The sequence below is a fragment of the Pezoporus wallicus genome, unplaced genomic scaffold (genome assembly GCF_028554395.1).
Source record: "Pezoporus wallicus isolate ANWC-B61680 ecotype Strahan unplaced genomic scaffold, APGP_CSIRO_Pwel_v1 contig_5352, whole genome shotgun sequence".
NCBI classification, from domain to species: domain Eukaryota; kingdom Metazoa; phylum Chordata; class Aves; order Psittaciformes; family Psittacidae; genus Pezoporus; species Pezoporus wallicus.
Window position 1 is genome coordinate 4,956,292 of NW_026639660.1, and position 9,000 is coordinate 4,965,291.

The following is a 9,000-nucleotide window of genomic DNA, read 5'->3' on the forward strand; positions in this document are numbered from 1 at the left end:
AGAGAGATCTTACTCCTCCTTCCAAGATTTGCCAGCCTGTGTTGGTCCAGAATACAACAGTTATTCCAATAAGATAAGCCTTTATTTCCCTGGGAAAGCAATATGAGCTTTATACTTGTTAGGAGGGTTTCCTGGTATAGCAATACCAATTGAAATTATCTGGCAAATACTTCCTTGTGCAGATAAGGTTTGAATTACTCCACAAACACAAGGCTCCTACAACAAGATCGTATGTTCCCCCTGCCTACTTCACAGTTTTTCACACATATAACCTATTGCATTGAAAATCCTGTTCCTACAGTACTGCGTACCGCCATGTGTGTCTGTGTGCATGCAGAGTTTTTGTGTCCTTCATTTCTCAGAAGTGCCCTGACCCACAGCAACTTAAACTGTACAGTGAGTTAACAGACATCCAGCCCAAGACCTAAAGTAACCCTCCTGTGCACATCTCATTGAAGCCCTAGATTAGGGCTACAAAGTTGAAAGTTTGTCCCTGTGTTTGTTAAGGTGAATCAACAGATTGCTTTGCAGGTCTCAAACCAGATACAAGGTCAGTCACACCAGACCCTGCTTAATCAGCTGGCTTTGCTCGTAAATACGATAAGGGAGGGCAAGGCTGGGAGACTGACGTAGCTCCTACTGGCAGTCTCTGATGGCTCCCTTTTATTGCAAAGCTAGTGGTATGGAAGACTGGAGGTGAGAAACTTGCTCTCCCACCCGCAGTTTGACTTCCTTTCTGCGCTCGTTTATTTGTATAATGGTATTGCACAGTTGTGCCAGCTGTATGTACAGCTACACCCCTTAAAACAAACCAGTCAGGCCTGATGTAACTTAACTGAGATCAGCACAGCTTAACCGTGGTCTGCATTTCTGCATGGCAGCTGGTGTCCTCCGGGCTCTGCTACAGTAGCAATTGCTCTGTAGGTGCCTCAGTCCCCCTGTGTAGGGGCTAGTGACCTCAAAATTGTTACTAGCTACCCAGCAGGTGCTTACTAGGGTTTGGGGCCAGGATTTGAAGCCTTTGCCCTTCCTAAACCAGAGCTGCTAGCTACCATTTTCCAGTCTCTGCGGGTACGTTTGTCCCGCTTGATGTAACTATTTTAAGATTCACGGCCCCTGTACCTTCGCAAGTGAACTACAGAGTCAACCACTGGCTCTCTTCTTTCTAGTCTTGTAACAAACATTTAGCTCAGGAGGCTGAGAAGGACTAATGTTGGTTTAGCCTAGGCTTTTTGCCTTTCGTGATATAGATTGAAATCTCTTGATTTTAATCACACAGAAATATGAACCTGTGTTGCTTTGACCTAAATGACTTCCCTAACCATTTGGCTGTTGGCTGTTTTGAGGTGTCTCTCTTGGGATTCCACAAACAGAAAAATCATATGTAGGTGTCTCTGCCAAAGGAATTGTGCCAAGTGCTGTGTGGAAGGTTCCTGTCTGACTCAGTCAGACATTTCTTCATTCATCCTTTATCCTTTCTCTTTTAACTTCTGTTTGGTTTTGCCAGCTCACATGGACAATTTTTTTGCTAAAGAACAAAGGAGGTCTCCCAGTTATGTATCTAAGCATTCCCATACATTATACGTGGAACATGTTTACCTTTCTTAGGGCTAAGGGCTCCACTGCAGGACAAGTCCATCTAATACCAAGATGCAGTGCTGAGAACCAACAAGCATTCAGACCAGTGAGAGCTAACTTGACATCTGTGACAGCAATTCTTCAAACCACCGGCTACTGCTATTCAAGCGCTAGACTATACTTTCTTTTTTTATTATAGTAATTCCCTAAGGGCTAAATCTACATAAAGATTTACACATGTAGTGACTCGTCAAGACAGAAGGTAGGTAGTAGTTCCCTACTTCACAGCCAAGTTAATCATTTATGAACAATGAAACAGCTTCAAGTGTGTCTGAGGTGGCCTGCCCAAGAACCTTAGGTAGATGGCATTCATGTCATACTGCTGGCCTGTCCTACCTGAGTCAGAGCAAAGACTTGAAAAGTCCTTCCCAGAAATTACTTCCAAGCACTTTATTTCATATTTTTCAAGACAGAGCTGTACATGTAACGTAGAATAGACAGAGGCACTTCACTATGCCTGAATAAGAATGGGTTCCTGTCCACCTGTTTAGCTCTTTTTTTTCTCTTACTGGCTCAGGTAGCTCCTTTCATTGAATCCCACTGTCAGTTACTTCATGCACAGGAATATTGTACTTTTACCCAGAGAATTAGAGGGTATATAGGGGTGATGCAGATAGAGTGGTAAATATCCTTATTTTTTAAATCATGCCGAAATTCAGCAACAGGTCCTAAACTTTCCAAAGTTTTAGTCCAGTGTCACAAAACAAACACTATGCAGTACACGCTTTTGTGGCTACTAGTTGTCATCATATTTTATGTCACATCAAAAGATATCCTCATATTCAATCTGTGTACTTTCAACTCACTGCTCAGCTGAAACATTCTGTTCTGAAATCAAAAGATGGCAGTAACATGGAACAAACACCCAGGGTTGCTGGATCTCAAGAGAGATCCCTGGGAAAGACTATTTCTCAATTCCCTGGGTCGCTTGCTGTTGCACAGTACTTCCTGGATAACTGCAGCTAACACTGTCTCAAAAGGAAGGCAAACTTGAACTTCGTTCAGGGTTTTCCTGAAGATCTCCAGTGTTGCCAATTCCTTCAAATTCTCCACAAGCCAAAGGAGTTTGGAGCATGGCTGCAGCTAACAATTCACTTTCCAGTGAATTTCAACCCATATGGCACTGTCTGGACCTCTCATGGAAAAGAGCAGAAATTCAGAACTGATGCAGATACTGGGGGCATCTCAACTCTCTCTAGAGTTGGGATCCTAGAGTTAACATCATAAAGAGAAGAGAACAGGAGCAGGAAAAGTAGTCCCTGCAAATCCTCTGCTCCTGCCCCTTCTCTTTGCTTTTTATACAATCCTAGTCTCAGCATAGCAGAGAAGGACTCTGCTGTACATACTCCTTCCTGGCACAGGAGAAGGATTTGAGAACACAGAGGAAATGCATGAGGAGCAGAGCTGATTTTGGCCTGGGGGTGGTGAGAGAACTCATCAGAAAGCAATATTGATTAGGCAGAAGCAAGACCAGAAGAAAGGATGAGAAAGAAATGCTTTATGAAGAAGAAATATTGAAAAATTGATTTATTTGCTGGGAAAAGGGTTGGAGCCCTCTGGGGAGCGTGCTGTAAGAATTAGTGGGACCTTAACATACTTGGGAACACTGGCAGCAACTTTTCTTCCTTTCACACAAACACACAGAGACACAATACTGTGCATTGCAATAACAGTTCAAAATTCAAAAGGTGAAATTCAAAGTAATTGAAAACTAGGACTCAGAATATTTTAATCTCTGGTCTTGAAAGTGCTTTAAGACTTCAAACGTCCTCTCATTCAAATAGTGATGACGCTTGAGTCTCCTTATTAAATAAGATCTGAGATGGAGCATTGTCCTGGGTTCAGCAGTAGCAGTCATGTTTCTCCTTCTTGGTAGCTGGTGCAGTGCTGTGTTTTGACTTCCAGCCTGGGAACAGTGCTGGTGATACTGATGTTTTCGGTTGTTGCTAAGTGATGCTTACCCTGACCAAAGACTTTGTGAGGCTCATGCTCTGCCAGGGAGGAGGGGAAGCCGGGAGGAAGCAGAGATGGGGCGCCTGACCCGGGCTAGCCAGGGAGGTATTCCATACCACAGCACGTCATGCCCGGGGTGGGGGGTAACTGGGAGTTACCCGGGAGGACAGGGGCTTCCGGGTGGGACTCGTTTCCTTGCCGGTGGTTTTGTATTCTCTTCCCTTGTTATTTTCTCTTATCATTGTTGTTGGTGGTGGTAGCGGTGGTGATTTGTGTTGTACATTGGTTGCTGGACTGTTCTTGTCTCAACCCGTGGGAGTTGCACTTTTTCGATCCTCCTCCCTGTTCCTCCAGGAGTGGGGAAGGGGAGAGCCCCTTCACTCACTCACTGGGAGTGAGTGAACAAGCTGTCTGGCTAGGGTTTAAACCACGACAAGCATTATTTTGGGTACACTCAAACTGGTTATGTTCAAGTAGAGTCTTGACTTACATTCATTGCTTATTAAGGAGCAATTCTCTCTTATTTTGAAGCCCATAACTAATTAAACTTTGCATTGTGCTTTGCAAAATCATGTAAAACCAAGCTGCTAGGCACTGTCTATGATAGTTCCAGTACATCAAGCAGTCATTCACCCCATTTGCTGTCTGGGATAATATTTTTCTGCACTATACATATAAAATTAGTATTTATAGATTTTAACCCAAAGCTTATTGATTTAAATTTGCATTTGGAAAGCACCCCTCTTTATCTGTTTGAGGAGTAGGTCACCTTTAGTATGAGGATAATGTTCTAACCAATGTGTGGATCCAAAAGAATACCAGGAGAAGGAATTAACAACATTAATCTGGAGGAGAACTTAAATGCTTTTAAAAAAGTGCCTTGGAAATCCAACGTGTAATAGAATTCCTTATAGATTAACAGCAATTATGGTACAATCATGATTTTTTGATCAGTAGCTATTTAAATCAGGTTAATCCTAATTCTTAATTATATTGAAAGTTCCCTCAATTACACATTCTTTATTTATCATAGCCAGCTGGGCAAATGCTTCCTCACTGGATGTCTGCTTGCCTCAACTTCTTTCTTTTTGACCCTATGCTTACTGTGTGCCTCCTTGTTCTGTTTCCACATAGAATCATAGAACAGTTAGGGTTGGAAAGGACCTTAAGATCATCTAGTTCCAACCCCCCTGCCATGGGCAGGGACACCTCACACATCTGTGTCTTCAGTTTTGCCTCTGGTGGCAGATTTGTACAATCCTGACTTTATGCATTGGGCCTTTCTATTCACTCAGATACATGGCTGTCTGAAGCCTTTCCATAATCACTGACTAAATATGGACTGATTAATTTATGGTTTTTAAAGGCCTCATCAAAATGAAATGTATGAACGTGGTCAAATTTGAAAGAAATGTATGAACCTGGTCAAGTTTGAATAACAGGCTTCTTAGGAAAGAGTAACAAACTCCACAGGCTTTTCTCCTTCTTCACATATTCTTTCTTATTATTTTCTCTCCCTTTGTTTTCACCTGTTATAGCTTACTTTGGTAAGCATGGTCTTGTTTTAATTTAGAGATTTTGGAAACTTATGTTACTCAAGAACTAAATCTTCTGTTCCAGTAAGTTTAAGTTAGTAGTAGGGAAGAAACAAGTTACATATTATCATAAAAATGAAAAAAACCCTCAAAGCCTCTCTAACTTAGACTGCACTGCTTTTGTCCCAAGAGGCAGGTCCACCACCTAGTCCCAGAGAGTATGGATCTATCAATTTTTTAATGGGAATGTCTTCTTCTACAGCTTCCCTTAAAAATAAAGGTATCTTAGCTCAAAACAGGAATAAAAAGGTTTGGAAACCATATCTGCACATATATTAACATCAGCAACTTTAGAATACAATAATACTTTGAAACCTTGTACAGCATTGAAGATTTTAAAATAGTTTTCATCTTTTCTTGTCCTATTCCAGTATGCATAGTTTCTGAAAGCCATAGTACTGCTATTTTCTCCAACAACAGTGACAGCCTTTCAGTGGCTTTTACAACATGCATTGACCTCAGAGGTATCAGAGATCATCTCTACCTGCTTAGTGCTAGCTTAAAACATGTATATCAGTTTATTTCTGAAAAAAAAACCCCAACAAAGCCCTCAACCAAACCAGCTGTTTGAATCTCAGTTCTGAGAGATGAGAATTTTTAAGAGCATAGATATCATTCCATTGTAATCATTTGTCTTTCTGGGAAACCTTTGAATCTTTGCCCAGAACTGCGCAGCATGACAGATAGTTGCCTAGACATTCAAACTTAATTCCATTTCAACTGTAAATTTCCACAGACTTATGTGACACATTGAAAAAAAAAAGTAAAAAAGAAGAAACTTCCTAAAACAACAAAGGTGCTCAAGCAATCATAAAAATCATATGCCCTGATGTTCCCTCACACAGCCAGGATTGAAGGAAGGGGAGACACTATCAAGAACACAGTTTCTTGAGCCATATCACAAAGGTACTGAAAAAGACCATTTTTTTTTATTGCATCCCTCTCTTCCATCAGCCAGAATTTTTATTTTCAGTGATAGCAAGCTCATATTATAAGACCTAATTTCACTAAAATTTTGTCCTGACTCAACTTGTAAGTAGTCACCCATACCAATGTAAGCCTCCAATTTAGAAAGGGTAAACCAAAATGAGGTTTGCCTTACCTGAAGCATGTAAGAGATGAGGCTTTGAATCCTTTTGGTAGAACTTGTAGGCAGATACATAACAATGACAGGAAGCTACACCAAGCTGAATAGTTGAACATTATTGCACATTTTTTGAATGGCACAATGATCTTGAAACATCTGGAGGATAGACACCCCATCCCCAGCTAATTGTATCTGCTCTGTACCACCCTTTGTATAAAGCTGTTGTTTGATTGTAAGATAAAATTAATTAGTGTCTACAAATTGCCAATTTCAATAGAACCTAAACTTTGGTAATAGCTGCATAGATAAAGGAAAATTCTGCAAGTTTTTATGAAAAAATAAACAGTTATAGGCCAGCCCATTGAGCTCACTCAGACTGGAAAGATCCATTTCCTTTCTGGGAAGAGTCAGGTCTTCCTGCTAGTAGTGCAACCTGAGCTTTAATGGAGATAGTTTGGAGACATCGCAGGCTGTGGACTATGAGCAGGATGGCTTGACCTTGAAATAAAGAATGGTTTAGGTTAGGAGGGATCTCTGGAGGTCACCTGTTTGAACATCCCTGCTCAAGCAGAATCGCCTGGAGATGGTTGCCTAAGACTGTGTCAAGACGGCTTTAAAGTATCTTCGAGGGTGGAGACTCCACTGCCTCACTGAGCAATCTGTGTCAGTGCTCAGTCATTTCTCATAGCGAAAAATTGCTTCCTGGTGTTTAAGAGGAACTTCTTGTGTTTCAGTTTTGCCCACTGTGTTTTGCCCTGTCACTGAGCACCACTGAAAAGAGTGTGGCTCCATGCTTTTTACACCTTCCCTGCAGATATTTAGATACATTGATAAGAACCCCCCCTGAGCCTTCTCTAGGCTAAAGAGTCTGAGCTCAGTTTAGAGCTGGGATATCAGTTGTTAGGTAAGATCGCATCAGCCAGTCACTGTGAGAAAAGTGGTATCCCAGATTTTTTTGTCTCCAAGATCCTTATGGAGAAAAGGGCTTTTTTGTTCTAGTGTAGGGAATTTAAAATACTATAGTCAACTAGATTATTTAAAACTGTGCAGTCTGTACTATGTTGCTGTAATAACTTATTACATATTTCTGGATTTTCTCTCCCCAAGTGGTAAACATCTCTTTTGGACTAGCTGAAAGAGACAGTGTGAAAACCACTGAGGCTAAAGTCGGACTTGTCCTTGGAGTAGGGGAGCTAGAGAGAGGCCTATTTTCTTCCTTTAAGGGATTGATTTACTGGGAAACCGTACAAAGGTCAGAAGCATGTTATGTTCTATGTAATTGGGAAAAAGCCTCTGGACACTGATTTTACATAACTATTTACAACTACCATTACTAACCAAACCTGTTCCCAGCCCCTGGTCCCCCTAATTAAAAAAACAGGGTAATAAGGAAGAATTGACGTGTGAAGAATAAGAGCAGTGAAAGTCTTACCCAAAAGACTAATGAATCACTAATGAAACTGCATTCTTATCTGAGCAGGAAGAGACATTATATAAAAAAAATAATAATCAAGGAGCATCTGTAATTTTCCAATGCAGATTACAGTAGACTGCAAATGAGCTGTGACAAGAATGATAACAGCACCATGCTTTTGTTTTCTTTATTTTACCCTTGAGCAGATAACCTTTCATATTTTGGTAGAGTAGACAGATCAGCGATGATGTTTTTATGATGTTGCAAAACTCCAATTTCTGCTCATCCCTCTGGGAATAAATTCATCCATGTCATTTAACCACAACACAGCTTTATAAAGAACAGAAAGAGTAGAGGCACAGCAGTTTGTGGGGACTCAGATACAATATTATCTATTGTCCATATGAAAAGCTAGCTGGGGAACTGACATTAAGGATATTCATAAATGACAACATGATAATCCGGTGTCAGAGAACCCAGGCAGAGCTGGAATTTGACTTATTTCATGGTTTTTTAGGTGATCCAGGACCCAAACAGGCAACTCACAGCTCTGGAGTTGCACGTGGCTTGCAAGCAGCTCAGATGTACCTCCTGTAAGCATGCTGTACCAGACAGTTAGTGGCAGGACTATGCTGGTGGTGAGCTGCCAGGCAATACAACAGCACATCTGCGGAAGGAAGTGAATCAGCAAGGATTGCTGGGGCAGATATTGAGTCACCTTGAGACCCAGCCATATGCTTCAGTTTGTGGATGAACCTTGACACACACTGGAAACACTGAGATCCATGAAGAATTACTGTTTTTTCCTTTTTTTTTCAGGACTACTCGAGTTCCTCTTCCTTTTAGGTCTCAGAAGTGTATATTAGCTGTCCTAAGGCGTGCGACTCTGTTTACACTTCAGTGGGACGAAGGTGCCCAAACATCTAAGGCTCTTTTGAAAACCTCATCCACATACTACAAATATATAAGAATAGTAATCAAATGTGATAAATATAACAGGCATTCAAATTGAAGAGAAGAAAATCTTCTCAGATTAAGCCTTCTCATCAAACAGCTGAGCTGGTAGAAATCCTCAGAGCCTGTGACACTTCAAGATAATGTTGAAATACACTTTGACAGTAGGAACACTTACTGTCCTACTGCTTACTCCTACTATCTGGTCATCCAGGTTTTACAATGAAGTTATATTTACTAGGTTTCTCACCTGCAAAAAATATACATAAAAGGTTATCACTTTTTATGCTGTGGAATTGTGTTTCACTTAGGTTTAAATAAATACATTTTGGTATTATTGTAGGCCAGTCCATTATGAA